At 39.5% G+C, this 20508-nt stretch overlaps 1 protein-coding gene across 22 annotated transcripts in view; it reads right to left on the bottom strand.

Annotated features, from left to right (window-relative positions):
- The window catches only part of btbd8 (BTB domain containing 8), a 133588-nt gene that overhangs the window by 72340 nt on the left and 40740 nt on the right, over nt 1–20508 (bottom strand). The gene's annotated exons all lie outside the window — the stretch shown is intronic.

Raw genomic sequence — 20508 nt, 5'->3', positions numbered from 1 at the left:
TTGGCAACAAATAGATAACTTTTAATCCCACTGACGTGAAATGCATTTGCACAGTCCGAACCGACCTGACCATCCCTAACTCCTCCCTGGATTTCCCAATAAAGGCTAGTGTGCCCGGACGGACTTGCCCCTCTTGCTCCTGTGCCTGGAAACTGGCCAAAGAGTGTATCAGTAATGCTGAGGTTTTTGATAATTAAAGCTGTTTAATCACTCCATCATGTCGACATGATTATTGTGTGCACCACACCCATAAATTCTCTATACTGATTATTACAGTGACCGCTCTGTAGAGCTGTTAATCATCTGAACCAGTCATTAACGGTCGTAGCCAGCTTCATTCAAGATGAAGGCAAGGGTAAAGTCACTATTAACCACTCCAGACCATTTAAAGTCAAATATTCTTAAAATAATAGAAAGAGATCCAACAGCAGTTAAATGAAATTATTTCTTTTAAGAAAAAGTCCATGACATAGGAGCAGAAATAGGCTATTCAGCCCATCGAGCCTGTCCTGCCATTTAATCACGAGCTGATCCATTTTCCAACTCACCCCACTTCTCTCCATAACCTCAGATGTCCTGGCTAATGAACTGATCAATCTCTACCTTAAATATACCAAATGACCTGCCCTCTACAACTGCCTGTGGCAACAAATTCCACAGATTCACCACTGTCTGGTTAAAGAAATTCCTCCACATTTCCTCCAAGTGGAAATCCTTCAATCCCTGAAGTTGTGCTCTCTTGTCCTAGATTCTCCCACCATGGGAAACCTTTGAACATCTACTCCCGTCTATACCTTTCAACATTTGAAATGTTTTAATGAGATACTCCCCCCCCCCCCCCATTCCCATATTATCCTAAATTTCAATGACTACAAGATAGAGGAGCAGAAGTAGGCCATCGATTTTGCTCCACTATTCAAGTGATAAGCGGATCTATCCACCCATTCAGCCCCACTCCCGTGGTTTTCTTTCCATAGCCCTTGATGTTCTTCTTTGGCTTGGCTTCGCGGACGAAGATTTATGGAGGGGGTAAAAAGTCCACGTCAGCTGCAGGCTCGTTTGTGGCTGACAAGTCCGATGCGGGACAGGCAGACACGGTTGCAGCGGTTGCAGGGGAAAATTGGTTGGTTGGGGTTGGGTGTTGGGTTTTTCCTCCTTTGCCTTTTGTCAGTGAGGTGGGCTCTGCGGTCTTCTTCAAAGGAGGTTGCTGCCCGCCAAACTGTGAGGCGCCAAGATGCACGGTTTGAGGCGTTATCAGCCCACTGGCGGTGGTCAATGTGGCAGGCACCAAGAGATTTCTTTAGGCAGTCCTTGTACCTTTTCTTTGGTGCACCTCTGTCACGGTGGCCAGTGGAGAGCTCGCCATATAACACGATCTTGGGAAGGCGATGGTCCTCCATTCTGGAGACGTGACCCATCCAGCGCAGCTGGATCTTCAGCAGCGTGGACTCGATGCTGTCGATCTCTGCCATCTCGAGTACTTGATGTCCTGACTAATCAAATACCTGTCAATTACTGCCTGAAGCACACCTAATGACTTTGCTTCCACAGCCGCCTGTGGCTTCAAGTTCCAGACTCACGGGCCAAAAGCTGTCAAATGCTCCTCAAAGGATCTCAACTACATTTCTTTGCAGTCTGCCTCCTGCACACATTTCCATGACTTGGTAATGTGAATTTTGAGCTTTATATGCCTGCACACCACTGCTATGTAACATCTGTTTCTGAAAAGGGCTTACTTTTACAATTGACTCTTCAATATTCATGCAGTGCTTTGACCCCACTCCCCCACATCAGTTTACAAGTCTGCAATTTAAATGCTAATTTCACACAATGCAATCTTTTCAGTAGCTCACCTTTAGTTTCTGTCATGCTAGCTAACCACCAATTTATGTCCCATCATCATCCAGCACCCTACAGATTTTTAAACCTCCTGAACAGCAACAACCAATCTTAATTTTTGGAATAAATTAGTTTCAATTTATTTTGCACTATAGTTACCACCCCCCATCCCCCCCAGTATTGGCAATGTTCAACTCCTAACATAATTCCATAAACACCAGTCAAGTCCCATGGATATCCCAGAGGAAATATAAAAGAATGGCATTTAATCAAAGTTTGGTCTCATGCAATAAAAATCTAATTTAATTCATCAAGAAATATAATCTATTGCCAGGACTTTTCCTATGGAGAAACAAAACAATTTTTGCAATGAGCTTCTGAGGTATCATTAATTACCTCCTCCAAATGGTACATTTAATCACATCATTAATGCGCTTCAATCTTTACACATTCAACATGTCAGAAAGGGGGAATAGGTGTGCAACTTTGAGGAGATAGAGAAAGGGACTAACAGTACCAGTTTAGCTTGGAGCCAACACTTCTGAAGATATTAATGTCTTACAGAGATGCAAGTACAGAAGCACCCACCCCAGACATCATTCATGTTGGGAAGATTTACTGGAATGAATAGAAGTGAAGAGCAAATTAAAGATATTTTACTCATGGACAGGTAAGACAGAGGTACAAAGACAGAAAGGCATGGGAGAAGAGCAGGAATGTGTTATCAAGATCATATGGAATGGTGGATGGGCTCAAAAGGACCACTCATGTGATTTTTCCAGTGGTGGAAGATCAAAGCACAATTCATTGAATGTTGAAGGTGAGCAAGTGGTGGGGAAATCCCATATTTTACAGATGCAGCTAACGGCAGTGATGCACAATGAATTGGTGAGAAAAGAGTAATCAGAAGAAACTAAAGGACTATCTGCCAGAAAAACATTCAGGTCTGTGGGAGAGGGTGAGGAAATGAGATGCTTTACTTTGTATCTGCTTTGGGGCAAAGTCATAGGTCCAACAGTCCTGTAACGTGCTACCTTTCCGCAAGCATTTTGGTCAATGCAAACCAAGGCTGCAACTGGAGTAGAAGGAAAGATCACCACACAAACTTTCTTTCAAACATGTTGCTGCATCAGGGTTTTTGACCACCTTCTCATGGAGACTAGTTTAATGAGTGAGAAGTGTTCAGGGCTTTTAAAAAAAAAACTGAATTTTAAAAAATGCAGAATCCAAAAATGCAATCTAAAAATAAAGGTCGTTAAAAGGGAGAGGGAAGACCGATCAGAGAAAAGGAAATTTGTACATGAAGGCAAAAGAGCAGAGGAGGTACAAAATCAGAACATCAGGGGCTTTTGAAACAAAACTGCTGAAGTAAACATTAAATGGTGGAAATAGTCCATAGGCCTGGCCTTCATTGATGAGATAGATAGATGCTGCCTGACCCAATGAGAAATGCCATTATTTTCTTTTCCAATTCAAGACCTATTTGATATCGTTTATCATCATATGTCTGGGATACAAGAAAGCTTGGTTTTGTGTGCAATCTAGCTAGTCAACCCATGCATGGATATTCAGAATGGGATGAAATTGACAGGAGGCACAATGAAGGTTACCACTAAAATGAAATCACCTGATCCAGATGGAACCTGCCCTAGACTACTGAAAGAAACAAAGGAAGAAATTGCAGAAGCTTTGGTCAGAATACTCCAAACAGCTTTCAATTCAAAATTGGATCACAAGTACCCAAGAAAAATACCCACACCCAACAAGCTTGTCTTGGGATGAGCCCAGTCCACGTCTTACACATGAAAGGCAACCTCTAAAAATTATAAACAGACAGAACACAAGAATCATTTGGACAAGCATGAAGTACAAGAGAAAGCCAGAAGGCATTTGGTGAAGGCAAATTGTCTCTAACTTAATAGTTATTTTTTTGCTGTGTTACAAGATCAAACCAGCAACCACAAAAATCACACAGGGGTAAAGATGAACAATTATTTTATTAATAAAAAATTCACCTTCAAATTTTAATTCAAAATCCCCCCCCCCCCTTTTATAACAATGCCCATTGGTTACTATGCAAATTTCTATAACAGTATAAAACTAATAAATTCCCCAGCCTAAATATAACATACATAATCAAAGTCTAAGCTACACTTCCAACCAGCCCACAGAAAAAACTTAAGACACAAAACACACAAGGCTCACAAAACTTCGATCTCAACCGAAGCAAAGATCATAAACAAAATTCAATTTGTTTGGTAAACTGAAGCCAAAAGATCTTTGAGAGAGCACAAAATTCGAAGTTGTCTTGTGTTGCTGGTAGAGAGAGGAACCACTGGCTTGGTCCGGATCCTTCTTTCTGCCTTCGGAATGTTCCTCCTTTTTTGAAATCCCAACATTCTAAACTGTTCTCCAGACCAGGGTCTGGGCCTCCTTCCACTCCACAGTACCCTCAGTGGTGGTTTATCTTCCAAGTCCAGAAATTTTTTTTCATTTTCTGCACATGCTCAGTCATTCTCCCACTCTCTCAGCAGTCCACCTTCACCTTGGTCTCCAAGGCAAACTGTCACTTTTTAAACATAAAACCACACAACACATAGGTCAATACACAACACAGAACTCTGTAACAGCTGGAATAATAATAAATGGTCAAATACAATGCAATTGGTGTTGTACATATTAGTCATCCATCTGATTCTTAGAGACCTACTAGGGATCAAGGACTTGATTAAAGATGGATGGGACAGTTAGCACTGCAGTTCGTACAATGCTGCTACAGCACTAGCAATTGGGATCAGGGCTTGAATCTGGCACAGCCTGTAAGGAGTCTGCAACTTCTCCCTGTGTCTGCATGGGTTTCCTCCAGGTGCCTCCCACTCTTCAAAACGTACCCGGGATGTAGATTAACTGAGCGGCAAGGGCTCGTGAGCTGTAAGAGTCTGTTACTGTATTGTGACAGGCCCAGAGGACCCCAAAACCCAGCAGCAATAGAAAATCACCAAGACAAATGGTTACTTAAACGAAAGTTACTTTTAATTTTCTTTAAACATAAAAACAGGATTAAACTTCAACTTATTACTATTCACTTAACACCCTTTTAATTCTAAGCACACATGTAATGTGTGTACAAGTTCAGAAAAGTTCTTTAATTCACAGTCCAATCTCACTTCTCACTCCTCCAAGGTCACCGGTTTCAGGCAATTCTTATACTATGCACAGAATTTAACATTTTTGAATCTTCACCAGGCTTTGGTGCTTGAAAGGTAAATGGTTACTGCTCAAGAAGGTTCTAGTTGGTTTCAGAGAGAGATTTGTTGCTCGTTGGACATACACAACTGATTCCTTCTGATCAACCACTTTAGTGTCTTGCCTAAGAAACTTGTCCCATCAGGGTTTTACAGATGACAACTTTTCTCCAGATTACCACAGAGTTCTTTTTCTGTTTCTCTTATTTCAAGTGAAAGATTATACAACCAACCATCTCCTCTTGAATGGATTACAAGGGCTTTGACCAGGCTAAACTCAGAACTCACAACCAGGGTTCAAAATGGGGTTTCAAACAAGCTTGTCACCTTGTCATGTTCCAGTCTCAGCTGCTTCTGCTGAACTGTAAAACTGTAGAACTGAATTCTTTCTCTCTCACTCAGAGAAAACCACATGACCCTCTTAGAACAGCAAACTGCATTCCGACAGACTGCAGCACCAGACCTAATCTTCCAAGTCCAATCATCTGTTGCTTTCCAAAACAATAATCCATTACTCCATAGCATGTACAATTAACGCTTACTTGTGAAGTCTCTATCGGCATTCTTCAAAGTTTTTGCAAAGGCACTCAGAGACTGGACTGTCTGGCTTGAGCAGAGCTCTGGCATTTTAAATGAGATCTGTTTTGAAGTGTTTGTGTTTGTTTTTGATCTACACTAAAAAAAACCCCACAATTTATCTCCTTTAAAACATATCTATACATAATATAAAATATAACATAATCTGTCACAGTATGATTAAAATGTAAAATTTAAAAGATTCACAGCTACTCATCAACTTCTGCAATTGTTAAATATAGAATTGTACTTGGCAAACTCACAATCCCTGACAAATATTACTGCTGCTCATTTTATCTAGTCTAAGAACCATGCTTACTTTACACTTTAAATATTTTTTTTTGGTTGTGGAATGTCTTAAGGTTAAAACACAGCTTATGACACAATATTTAAACATTGTGGCATGGAAATCCTCTTGTTTACTTGAATAAGCAGTTTTGGTGTGCAGAAGTAAAGCAGTTCCAGCAAGATAAGTGGCCTCAAAATTGGCAGTCATCAGGTGTTGCTGGAAGCAAGAAATCTTTCTTCTATCAATTCCACATGAATCAAAATTATCTGTATGAAAATTTCAACCTCTTGGGCCACAGTCTGACATTGTGATTAGAAAATGTACACCCACTAAGAAATATAGCTTGCATCCCAGAATGGAAAGAGACAGGTCTTTCTGGTGCCTTGTTAAAGAATTCCTCAAGGATGAGGTCTGGAAATGGATCGGTGGTCCTTGTTGAGAATAATCCTGAACAGCTGTCTACCTCAGGAATGCTCCACACTGCAATTATATTTCCATCCATATTATCAATAAAATAGCTTTTTAGAAAACAAAGTCACGAAGTTTAAGGGTGATTTGCTGTCTCCAATTGCGTGGGTTCTGCTGAGGCCCCCGTGATCTGGACAGGAGGTCCTGGCAGGGAATTAGTGCACTGGTTCAATGATTTTCTTTGGGCTTTGGAAAAGGTCTCAGTATATCTGCATTTTAAGGGGTCACGGGGCTATAATTTAATGATTCAATTAACGGAGGCTCACCCTTGAATCACTTCTTGCTGCTGACCGTTGCTGTGTTTCAGGTGTATGTTGGATGTGGGAGTGCAAATGATGCAGTTAACCCATCAGAACCAATGACGAGGGAGATGATGGCCTGGGAAAGGAAGTTACATTGATTCACTTATTCCAAGGAGGTATTTTGGAGTTTTACAGAGACTGTACTGATTCTATCTTTCCAGTCCTTTGAGTCCCTGCTGTAGGTAGCTCTAGTTTCAGTAGCATTGAATAGGGAGCACTAATATGCTATAGACCAGCTAATCTCAACCTTTTTATGGCTGTAGTCCCCTTCCCTGTGAAGCAACCAACATTTTGGTTTCTTCCGTACTTCTATTGACTACATGAAGAACATGAAAGATATTTATGTTACGCAAGGTGAAAAGAAAACAAGGCTTTTTTCCAAATGTGCTGTTTCCTACCCCCCACCCCACCCCTCCATGGGGCGTGTGTTGGGCCTTCATTGAAAACAGCCACTGTTGACCATAAGCTTTGTCTGATTTGAAGTCTTGATCTTAAATTAAATCTTTTGGAGGTAGCAGTGAATTGAAGCATTGATATCTGCTATTACTAAAAATATTCCCCTGAAATATGGGAAATGGTCAAGGATTTCTAGGGATTAGTCAAGGAGTTTTACTCTGGAGGACAGGTTGATCAAGGATCTTTGGTAGAGCCCTTTCTCTTCTCAGTGAATGAGTTGACGTCTTGAAGCTCAGCTTCTGAATGTGAACATAGACAAGCAGTGTTAGTTATTGCTGATCACTGACTGAGTACAGAATAACAAAGGTCTACCTTTGGAGATGAAGTGGCTTAAGCAGTTCAGCAAGATAGACATCAAAAAAAGCAATGAGGGTGAGGTTGGGTTAATACAGTCTTGCTTGACCCTCATCTGCATCAGTATTGAGTTGATCACAGATTCATAAGTTAGAACCACAAATTGCTTGCTGTCACATTCCTGGCACAGAACAGACACAAATTTCTGAGTGCAGCCAAATCAGAGCAGGATTCCCCAGATTCTCTTGACTGACAGATTTTTGTATGGTCAGAAAAGCTGAAATTTGTGTTGATATTACACTTCAAATTTCTCTGGCATTGTCACATCGTTAAAGTCACGTCAAATTGATAAATTTAACGAGCAGGAGTTCCAATAGGTCCTTGGCTACAATGTTCCCTGTAACAGACAGCAATGAGACCTAAATGGAGTTAAACAATGTGCAGATGTGGGGTAACGTGCACTACACAAACATGCTGGAGAAACTCAGATCACACGGCATACAAAGGAACTAAAGGGTAACCAGTGTTTTGGGCCCTGATAGAGGGCTTAGGCCTGAAACATTGATCAACTTTTGCTTCCAATGAATGGGGCATGACCTGCTGGGTTTCTCCAGTACTTCTGTGAATTGCTGCAGGGAGACCAGAGATTTTATCTCCTTTCCTGAAGAGGGTCACGATAACAGCATTGCTGAAATCTCCTAGGGTGTCCTCCATTTCCCAGAGTGATAAGGTTGTAAACGCGACAGAAGTTTCTTTCTGCAAAGTTTTCCACAGGGATACAATCAGCTTGAGGTCTTATCTTTCCAACTGGCAGAGCCTTTCTGTGAATTTTTTTTTAAAATGCAAATGGCAGAAATCTAAAATAAACAGATAATGCTGGATATACTCAGGGGATCAAGCCACATCTGTGAAGAGAGAAACCAGTCAATGTTTCAGGTCAAAGATCCTTCATCAGAACCAGGAAAGAAACTGCAGGGACTGTGGTGGAAGCGACAACATGGAATAGTACAAAACAAGACAGGCCCTTGAGCTGACAATGTCAGTGTCAAGTATGATGCTAGATTAAAATAAATCGCTTCTGTCTCTCCATGATACATATACCACCATTTCCAGCATATTCATGTCTATCTAAAAACCTCTAATAATCCACTATAGTGTAAACTTCTGTCATGATCCCCACCAACCTATTCCAGGCACATACCACCTCTGAACGCAGGTATGCACAAACATAGAGCATTTGATTTCTCCAATGTAGTGAAGACCACTCTATGAACATCATATGCAACATACTGGATTGGAAGAATTACAAGTGTTTCACCTGAATGATTGGGGGGGGGGGTGGGGGGGTGGGGGTGGAGGAGAGAAAGAGATGAAAGGACATCACCCGATTTTGCTAGGACTGAAGAACGGACAAGAGTTGCAAAGGGATCAGCCTCCAAAAAAGTCGACAAACGATGTGTCTGATGGTGGCATCGCTTTGAAGTTGGTGGAGTCTTTTTATGTTCTTCTTGTTCCGGGTAGGGCAAGAATGACGCAGATGGGTTTGTGGTGAGCTGTAGTCAAAGGCACTTACAAGGCCAGGGTGCTGTATCCAGCACTGACTGCTTCTCCCATTCTTGAGAAATTCTCCTCCATATTGGCCTTCTGCAGGATTGGGTACTTGGTTGTAGAATGTCTCAATGGCACTGAAGGATCCCTATCAGATTCAGATTTATTGTCAGAGTACATACATGACATCACATACAACCCTGAGATTCTTTTTCTGCGGGCAAGGCAGAATTACCACTTATTGTTAATGCAAAAAGAAACTTTTCACAAAGTACACATGTAAACAAACCTACTGTGCAATACAGAGAGGAATAAAAAGTACAAGAGTCCTTAAGTGAGTCTCTCAGTCTGTTATTGAGGTGTCTGATGGTGGAGGTGTAGCAGGTGTTCCCGTACTTGGTGGTGCAAGTCTTGTGGAACCCATACCTTTCCTGATTGTAGCAGCAAGAATAAAGAGCATACTGAGTGCTGTGGATCCTTGATGATTGCTGCTGCTCTCCATTAGCAGCGTCCCAATAGATGTTCTCTATGGTAGGGAGGGTTTTTCTTGGGCTGCGTCCACTACCTCTTGCAGGGCTTTATGCTCGGGAGCCAGTCAGCACATTTCCACCACACATCTGTAGAAATTTGCCAGAGTTTCTCATGCCATAATCAAATCTCCACAAACTCTTGAGGAAGTACCGGTGCTGACATGCCTTCTTCATGATGCTATTAGTGAGCTGGATCCAGGAAAGATCCTCCAAGATGGCGACTCCCAAGAGTTTAAATTTGCACACCCCGTCCATCTCTGATCCGCCAAGTATCACTGAATCGAACACATCTGGTTTTCCATTCCTGAAGTCAACAATAAGCTCCTTAGGGCGTGCCAATTGATGACGTGGGGCGAGACTTGAATTCTCTACTCTCTGCGAAAACTTTTTTTTTAAAAAAAACGTCAAATAACTGAACTGATCGAAAGAAGATAGAAGAGGAGTCGCGCATGCGCAGAGCACAAAAAAAATGGAGGCAATTTTAAAAAAGGCTCAAGAAGTCTCCAGCGATCAAGAGGAGGAGCAAGAAGAAGAAATGCATGTTGAACAGAGTTTTGACCAAAAGACAGGAGAAAATATTAAGGAGGAAAGTTAGTTCTGTGTAAAAAAATGAATTGATAATTGTGAGATTGAATATATTTGAGGCATAAGAGACAGTATAATATTTTGGGGGAGTTAGGTGGGAGTATGTGCCTAGCCTCTATGGAATCTAGGTGTGGTTTTTGATCACAACTCCTACAGATCAGGGGTGTCAAGACGTATTGTTAACAATGTACGCCTTGGGGGGGGGGGGGGGGGGAAATAGGGTTTCTGTCTTTTTCTTTTTCTTTTCTTTCTCTTTTAATACACCTGAATTTAACAATCGTAATTATGAAATATTTAATTAGTATTTTGAATGCAAGAGGAATGGAGGCAGAAAGTTGGATAATTGCTGGATTTTATGAAATATTAGGCCGATAAATTGAATTTTATTAGTATTAATGGGATTCAGAATTAAAAAAGCATAAAAATTATTAGTTTATATGAAAAAATTAAAACAGCATTTTTAAAAAAAAACATGAAACCCATTTCACAGAAAAGGTACATCAAAAATTAAAAAGAGATTGGTAGGGACAGTAATAGCATCATCTTTTAATTCTCAAGTTAAGAGGTACAGCAATATTAATAAAAATTTACCAGTTAAAATATTGGATATTACAGATATAGCAGGAAGATACATTATGGTAAATTGCAAGATTTATTCAGAAAATGGACCTTAACAAATGTATATGCACCAAATGTAGATGGCAAATTCATGCAAAATGTTTTTATGAATTTATCAAATGCCAAAGGGAAAGTTATATTGGGAGGGGATTTTAATTTTGCTTTAGACCCTAAATTAGATAGATCAGGAGATAGAATGGTGAAAAATAAGGTAGCAAAAATTGTAATGGATTTGATTAGATATGGATTTAGTAGATATTTGGAGAAAAATCCATCCAAATGAAAGATTATTCCTTTTATTCTTTTTGATTTAAAACATTCACAGGGAGATATATTTTTAATTCCTGTGCAATTTCAATATAGAGTGTGAAGAGTGGGAGTTCTATCGGACCGTTCACCTTTAATTTTGTCTATTTCATTGGAAGAAGAACAAAAGGTAGTTTATAGATGGAGGTTAAATACTATTTTGTTGAAAAAAAGGGAATTTTGTGATTATACGAAGCAACAGAATTTTTTTTAGATACTAATAAAGATTCAGTTGCAAGTAGTTTATATTATGGGATTCTGTGAAGGCATATTTGAGAGGTCAAATAGTTACGCTTCAAAAATAAAGAAGATATGAAAGAAGTAATTCAATTAGATAAAGAAAATGAAACTGGAGAAGGAACTTCAAGTACGTAAAGATGAGAAGAGAAAATTTTTAAGAGTTGAAAAGAAAACTGTGCAGATTTATAGAGTGGAGTGAGACAATGAGATCATGACAAAAATATTATGAGTTGGGTGAAAGGGCTCAAAGTTTTAGCATGGCAATTAAAAATGGAACAGATTTCTAGAACAATAATTGCAACTAAAAAATTATCAGGGAAGATAACATAAAATGCAGGAAATAAATTATAACTTTAAAGAATTTTATGCTAAATTTTATCATTCAAAATCGATGAAAGATAATAAGAGATTATTTGAGACAAGTTAAATTACCGGTGTTAAAGGAGGATGAAAATAGAATTTTATGAGACCCTAATGTCATTACAGAATAATAAGGCACTAGGTGAAGATGGTTTTCCACCAGAATTTTATAAAGAGTTTAAGGAGTTATTAATTCCTGTATTAATGGATTTATTAGATCAAATGGAAGAGGTTCATGATTTACTAGAATCTTTAAAAACAACATTAATAACTGTAATTACAAAAAAAGGAAAGATTATTTATAACCTTCCTCATATAGACCTATGTCATTATTGAATACAGGCTATAAAATTGTTTCAAAATTGTTAGCTAAGATTAGTTGAATTTTGTGCCAAAATTAATAAATTCAGACCAAACTGGTTTTATTAAAAATAGAAAAGCAGCAGATAATATAGTTAAGTTTGATAAATATAGCACAAAATAGGAAGACTCCCGCAGTAGCATTAGATGCAGAGAAAGCATTTGATCGATTGGAATGAGATTTTTAAAATTTGAAATACTCAAATGCTTTTGGGATTCCAAATACTTTAATAAATTGCATAAAAGGCATTGTATGATCAACCAAAACCAAAAGTAATAATGAATAAACAAATATCACAACCTTTTTTGCCAGAAAGATCTTCTAGACAAGGTTGTCCTGATCACCCTTTTTATTTGTATTAGCGATCATAAGTAATTAGAACTGAGAGTGAAATTAAAGGATTTGAAGTAGGTAATAAGGAACATAAAATTAGTTTATTTGCTGATGTTATAGTATATTTAACGAGTACAGAAATATCTTTAATTAAGTTGAATGAGAGATTAAAAGAATATGAGTTCGTATCGGCTTATAAAGTTAATGTTGATGAAAGTGAAGTGATTGCCCATGGTGGATATGGATTACTCTCAACGTAAAAGATTGACAAAATTTAAATGGAAGAATGATGCAATCAAATATTTAGGAATTAAAATTAATAGAAATATAAATAATTTGGTTAAGTTAAATTAATTGCCATTGTAAAAAAAATTGGAAGAGGATTTGAAAAGATGTAATGATTTACCAATAACGTTACTAGGATGAGGGAATTGTATTAAAATGAATATTTTTCCAAGAATGCAATATTTATTTCAAACATTGGCCATTCATGTACCAGAATCCTTTTTGAAGTTTGAACATAATAGTACGTGAGTTTATTTGGAAAGGTAAGATGTCAAGAATTGGTTTAGAAAAATTAATGTGGAAATTTGATTAGGGTGGACTATGACTACCTAATTATAATTATTTTAAAGCAGTGCAATTGAGATCTTTGTCCTCCTGTTATCAAAGGGGTGAAAAACCAGCTTGGGCTCAAATAGAAATGAATAAAATTAGTTAAACTATTCCAGAGCAAATTTTGCATAAATGAAGTAGTGAGCTGTTTAAAAGAACTAAAGATTTATCAGTATTAAAACATATTAAAAATATGGAACAGAATTCATATTGAGAGAGGAATTAAAAATTATCCATTACCAAAAATCTCATTAAAACAAAATCAACTTCTTTCTTTTACTTTGAATCATTCTTTATTTGACAATTGGTTTAGTAAATAAAAGATTTATTTTTAAGGATTAAAAAAAAAACTTTTGGTCAATTAAAAGACAAATGATACATAATACAATTTTTGCATACTATCAATAAAAAATGTATTTAAAAATGAAATTGGGAGATTTGTGACTCCATAAACAAAGTCAATTTGAAGATATAGAAACATACATCTGTTGTTAAGAAATTTATTACCAACACACACACATATATAAAAATTACAAGTAACAACAAAGAAAAAGATTTATACAAATCAAAAATGTGATGGGCGCAAGATTTAAATATGCAAATTCAGGAGGAAATTTGGTCAAAATTATATCCAGAAAGTGTTAAGAATACAGTAAATGTTAGATATCAAATGGTTCAATATAATTTTCTTCTTCAGTTATATTGTACTCCATACAAGTTAAATGGACTTAATTCCAATTACTCAAATAAGTGTTTTCAATGTACAAAAGAAATAGGAACTTTTTTGCATTCAGTATGGTCTTGTGAAAAAGTGGAAAGGTTTTTGAATAAACCAAGTTTATTACTAGGACAGATTATGAAGATAAAGATACAAAAGGATCCAAGAATATTTTTACTTGGGGATATATATGAAAAGGATACAAAATCGAAATTGGACAAATATCAAGAGAAATGTTTAAGTATTTCAATAGCAACAAAGAAATGTGTTGCAATATCATGGAAAGATGATAAGGAAGTGTTACTAAGTAGATCGTGAGATGTGAGATGTATAGTTTGGGAAAAAAATTATAGTTTAAGAAATAGTGTTGCATTTTTTTAATATAGTATTCAGACACCATATATGGATTTTATGAATAATTTTCCGTCCACCTCTTCTACGTTATCCACCCCTCTTAATCAGAAATTTTAATAATAATTAATGAATGTATATGCTAGTATTGTTGCATATTAAATAGTAGGTGGCTTTTTTTTCCTACTTTTGGTGGGGATGGGGAGAAAAAGTACAAAAGCTTTTTGTAACATTGGATATGGATATTTGATATGGATTATTTGATATTTGATTAATGTTTCATTTTTTTCTGCAATGATACAAATAACTAGAGATTTAAAAAAAACAATAAGCTCCTTGGTTTTGGTATAATTGAAAACAAATCAATAAATAGAATTACATGACATCACATGACATGACATCACATACAAACCTGAGATTCTTTTTCCTGTGGGCTGGGCAGAATTACCACTTATTGGTTGTGCAAAGAAAAAACCTGTATACAATGCACACGTTAACTAATAAAGAACTGTAAACAGATAGGAAATGTAAACAAACTGGCCAACACAATAAAGTGTAAAAGTCCTTAAATGAGTACCTGATTGAGTGTGTTGTTGAGGAGTCTGATGGTGGAGGGGCAGCAGCTGTTCCTGAACCTGATAGTCTTGTGGCACCTTTACCTCTTTCCTCATGGCAGCAGTGCTGGGTGTTGTGAATCAATTATGACTGCGGCTGCCTTCCCTGTAGATGCTTTCAATGGTGGGCAGTGTCCACTACTTTTGCAGGGCATTCTGCTCCGAGGACAAGGGCTCCCAAAGGGCCTGAGGCACTGAAGGATTCCTGACGGTGTCAGGGATTTGGATCAGGTTGCCAATGAATAAACCAGAAGTCCGTGCAACTACAGAGGATGAAGGAGCACTGGAGGCAAATCCATTGACACTCCATTTATCTGAAGGGACTCTCTTTCTCATATTATTAGGGGTGCCAGGTTCACAGTGACACTTCATTTGCCTTAGGGCAGCAAAAGTTAGTTTATCATGCATATTACATTTTTAATTTATTACATAGCAATAAAAGGAACCTGGAGAGGGGGAGACTGTTCAATATTGGGGAAACCATTCAATATTCACAATATAGCCCAAAAATGAAAAAAAGAAAATGAACGTGGACACCAGAGCAAGGCTTTCAGACAAGTTGGGTATATCAGTGGGGGTTTTGCACCCCCCCCCCCCCACAAAGCTTTTAATTCCTGCAATTGAATCAAGTCAAATGCAAGTGGATCAACATTTTTTTCTGCAAGACTGACTTAAGAAATTTCTCTTGGAAAAAAAAGGGAGAAAATAAAATTCACAAAACATTTCTGAGAATCAGAAGCATTTTCCATTATAGAAAATGCAATAAAAAAAAATCACCAAGTTGTACATGAAGTCTGCACACAAGTAATTGGCTGAAAGGATACAATTAGGAGATGATTTTTGACATCCAGCCAATTTAAAAAGAATAATTTCATCATTCACAGTTAACTTTCGTCAGTTTTAAAATTTAGATTTTACTAGACTTGATAGCATTCTATAAGCGAAGAATTGCCCCAAATCTAATGCCATACTTCAAAACAAGAAAGAATCAGGGTGATATTGGGAAGGAATATGCTCACTGGCCAGAACTCTAAAGGCTGCAGGAAATAAACAACTCAAACAGCAGTGGGGAGAGAAATAGTACTACTCTTGTTAACTTCAAGAAGGGAAAGTCAGAGGTATTCAATCCAGTGTGGGGGAAATCAGAGGTAGAGAGGGTGAGAAAATTCAAGTTCTTGGGATTCATCATCTCAGAGCATCTTTCCTGGACCCAAAACACCAATGGCATCGTGAAGAAAGCATGTCAGTGTCCTGACTTCTTCAGGAGTTTGTGGAGGTTTGATATGACACCATAAACCTTGGCAAATTTCTACAGATGTGTGGTGGAAAGAGTGCTGACCAGCCGCATCACAGTCTGCTATATGGGACACAAATACCCCCAAGCATAAAGCCCTACAAAAGGTAGTGAACACAGCCCAGGACATCACAGGCAAATCCCTCTCCACTATCGAGAACAACTACAAGGAACACTGCTGTCAGAGAGCAGCAGCAATCTTCAAGAATCCACAACATCCTGCATACTGTTCTTGCTGCAGTCATCAGATGCCACAAGACTCACACCAAGTTCAGGAACAACCGCCACCCCTCCACTATCAGACTCAACAATAAACTCAATCAGGGTCTCATTTAAGGACTCTCATTTTGCACTTCATTGATTTTTAAAAAAATTTCTTTGTACAGCAGTTTACAGTTCTTTGTTTACATATATACGCTGGGTGGTTTCTCACCCCCCCCCCCCACCCCACCATTACCCAATAAGTGGTAATTCTGCCTCACCCACAGGAAAATAAAATCTCAGAGTTGTATGTGATGTCATGTATGTACTTTGACAATAAATCAGAAAATTTAATCTGGCGTACTGATTTTTGATTCAGAGAAACCAAGTACAAGGTCTCAGCCCCTTTCTTTGTACCTCTTACTGGACCACAAGTTCACTTCTGAACTTCAGGCAGCTATCTTCTAGATCACACATGTCAAACTCTGGCCCGCAGGCCAAATTTGGCCCGCGATATAATTATATTTGGCCTGCAAAATCATTTCAAAAATGTATTAGAGGTGGCCCGCTGGCCGCCGTGCCAGTATAGCGCATGCACAGTAATACAACAAAACCCAGAATGCATTGGCGTCAGCCTGCTAATCGCCCCCACCTCCTCTGTTTACATTGCAGGGTCTCACCGTGGACTCTGGTTTTGGGGCCTGGCCGGTGTCAGGGGAAGCCAAGGCCGCTTCCCAGCGCCCGGAACTGGAGGCCTCGGGCCTGACCTCGCCAGGACCGTTGCCCACTCCCCCTCCCTGCCGCAGGCCGATCCACGACTCACGGTGACGGGGCCGCTGATCCGCCGAGATGCCGCCCTGCAGCGAGAGCCGATGCCCCCGCACTGTCGTTGTCCAACCCGATCGCCCGCAAACCCCGCCCTCCCGCACACAGGCCTGAGTAAGGATTATGAACTTTAATCTCAGGATAAAACGATCTTCCAATAGTTTCATGTCACAGTGATAAATATATTCCTGGTTAAAAATGGTCCTGCACCTGGATACAAGCTCATTAGGCATTAAACTTGAAAAGTGTGTAAATCAAAGGATATCTGTACCAATGGAAAAAGGGCATGGCAAATAACCTTGCTAGAGTTCATGCCCACAATCAGTCACCCATTTGATTGTTTCAGGAATCATGTTATTCTCCCACATTCTCAATAGCCCTCAGATTTTACTATTCGACAGCACACTAGCAACATTTGACAAATCCTCTATAGAGAAATATTATTTATTGAATATTTTATTTCTCATTTGTTAATGCTTCTGGAAAGAGTTTATCCAAAACTATTATTAAACATTTATTTTAATAAGAAAAAATTTAACATTACATATGTTGAAAGAAGAGAAAACATGCAGATGTTGTTGAAAATTTTCAATAAATATTTAGTTCGGCCCTCGACTTAGTCCATGTTTTTAATTTTGGCCCTCCGTGAATTTGAGTTTGACACCCCTGTTCTAGATGGTCACTTGCTTTGTTCTTTGAGCCTATTCAACATCCAGTCTCAGATCCTCCCTAGTCCCACTTTCCTGAAGTTCACAAGCAGGACTGTTTTGCGAGACCCATTGTTTCAGCTTGCTTTTCTTCCAGAGAACTGTCTTACTCAGTAAGTGTTTTTATGGCTGCAGCACCTGGGTAGCCCTCCAGGGACCAGGTGCGATTAGTGGGCTAAAGGTGCCTTTAAAGCTTTTTGGGGAGGGGGAGGTGGGCAGAAAAGATTAAGAAACCCAGTAAATCGCCAACATGGTGATTTAAGGGTGATCCCACACCTGTGATGACGCAGTAGGTGATGCATCACACAAACTATCAGTGGTCAGTCTGCCATCCCCCCCACCAGCTGTCAGTCAACCCCCCCCCCCCACTGCTGATTGCACTCCCCCAGCCCCCACCAATCGCACTCCCCCTCCCCCCGATCACAGCAGACACTTCAGCCAGGGTTACCATGACATCAGCATGCAAACTCCAACATCATAGGAGTAACTGAGTCAGCCATTTTTGTTTTCAAACTGCCAGTGGACATGACATAGACAAGTTTAACTGGGTTCCCTGACTACCTCCAAGGTAGGGTAGGGACTCAGTTAATTTGAGCCTGCTGATCAGGTCTAATCCTTTCAAGCTGCCTTGTGAGTGGAGCGCTAACTGGGCAATTTGCCCAGTTAACCCCATTTTACAAGGCAGCTTGAAAGTTCCTAGTTCCTACCATTAACATCCACAGACACTCTCTGCTACATTGACATTTTCCTGCTCCCAAATGTCTCACCTTTAACATGGATGTTGCATCAGTCTAAACTTTCATCCCACACTAGGATAGTCTGAGAGCCCTTTAATTCCATGATCAGATACTGTGCAGGCCCGGAGTACCCCAAAACCCAGCAGCAATAGAAATTCACCAAGATAAATGGTTACTTAAAAGTTGCCTTTAATTTTCTTTAAAAAAAAAGCAGAATTAATCTTTAACTTATTACTAACTTAACCCCTTCTAAAATTCTAATTGCACATGTAATGTGTGTATAAGTTCAGAAAAGTTCTTTGATTCACAGTCCAAACTCACTTCTCACTCCTTCAAGTTCACCAGTATCAGGAAATTTTTATACTGTGCACGGAATTTAACATTTATGAATTTCACCAGGTTTGGTGCTTGAAAGGTAAATGGTTACTGCTCAAGAAGGTTCTAGTTGGCTTCAGAGAGAGATTTGTTGCTCGTTGGACATACACAACTGATTCCTTCTGATCAGCCACTTCAGTGTCTTGCCAAAGAAACTTGCTCCATCAGGTTTTCCCAGATGATAACCCCTTTCCTCCAGGACACCACAGAGTAAGTACCTTTTCTGTTTTCCTTATCTCAGGCAAAACATTATACAACCAGCCATCTCCTCTTGTATGAACCACAAGGGTTTTGAACAGGCTGAACTCAGAACTCACACCCAGTCTTCAAAATGGGGTTTCAAACAAGCTTCCAAAAGCCATGGCAGAAACCAGTTTTATTTCTCTCTCACACAGAGAAAGCCTGTTGTGTCTCCTCTCTCTCTGCATGCCAAACCACATGACCTTCTTAGAATAGCAAACTGCATTCAGACAGATTGTGACACTGGACCCAATCTTCTGTTGCTTTCCAAAACAATAATCCATTACTCCACAGCATGTCCAATTAACACCTACTTGCTTCATCAAAGCAGTTTCCATTGTCTTTAAAATGTCTGGACTGTCTGGCTTGAGCAGAGCTCACATTTTAAATGAGATCTGTGTTGTGAAGTGTTTGTGACCTACACTAAAAAAAAACCCATAATTTATCTTCCAAAACATAGCTGAACATAATACAAAATATAACAATCTGTCACAATACTATTTATTGTCATGTAATAAATCAATGCAAGATTACACAAAATTGCCTTCAGTCTGCCATAAGGCAGACCAAGATCTGTGATTAGCATTGGTAGTCATAAAAGCAAAAGAATCCCCCCCCAGAATAACTGAGTGTCTGTGGATTTGCTTCCAGTGCTCCTGCAGCCTCTGCAGTCGCACAAGACACTAGTTCAGGTCAAACCATTGGCAACCTGAGCCTAGATTCAAACCTCCACATGATGAGGAAGGCTTCAGCACCTAGGGTCCTTTGGGAGTCCTCCTTGCCCTCAGCACCCTCTCCAATCCTGATTCTAATACCTGATTCTCATGAGCAGCCTACAACCTGGTGCAAATCCTTTGACCTCAATTCACCAACAACTCATGGCCTTTGTGTATCCTTCAGCCACGAAGCCCCTTGCCGGTCCACCTCATGGTCACTGTCCTTGGTAGTCTCCTCTGCTTCTCCACAGGGGTGTTTCTCTCCCCCCCCCCCCTCACCCACCCCCATTACTGGTGGCCCCCCCCCCCCACCCACCCCCATTACTGGTGCCCTGCACCAGTCTGTTGCTCCTCCACTGTCTGCAACCCCTCAAGGCTGCAGCCAAACAGAGGCATCACCATCTTGGGCCCAGACTTCTCTGTAACAGGATTTTAAATAAAACACCATTGGCTCTTAACAGGCTGTTTAAAATCTCCATAGAGCTGTTGGCAAAAGGACTGGGCGCGTAGAACCCCGCGCACTCTGTTGTCCACTCTCCCCGGGTCTGCACCAGTGGCAGCGCTGCCATTACAGCAGCTCTGCCATTTTTGTTTTGAACCCTAACCAGTTTCTCCTCCACTTGGTTGAACTCATTCTTGCATTGAGCAACTTCTCCCTCAACTTGAATTAATCTCTTCACATACTGTAGCAATGGGAACTCGCATGGGACAAAGCAATGCCTGCTAGTTTACTACCTCTCTTCATGGGTAGTAATCCACAGTGTC

Source organism: Narcine bancroftii, chromosome 5 (genome assembly GCF_036971445.1).
Source record: "Narcine bancroftii isolate sNarBan1 chromosome 5, sNarBan1.hap1, whole genome shotgun sequence".
NCBI classification, from domain to species: Eukaryota; Metazoa; Chordata; class Chondrichthyes; order Torpediniformes; family Narcinidae; genus Narcine; species Narcine bancroftii.
This window is presented reverse-complemented; position numbering and strand designations above follow the sequence as displayed.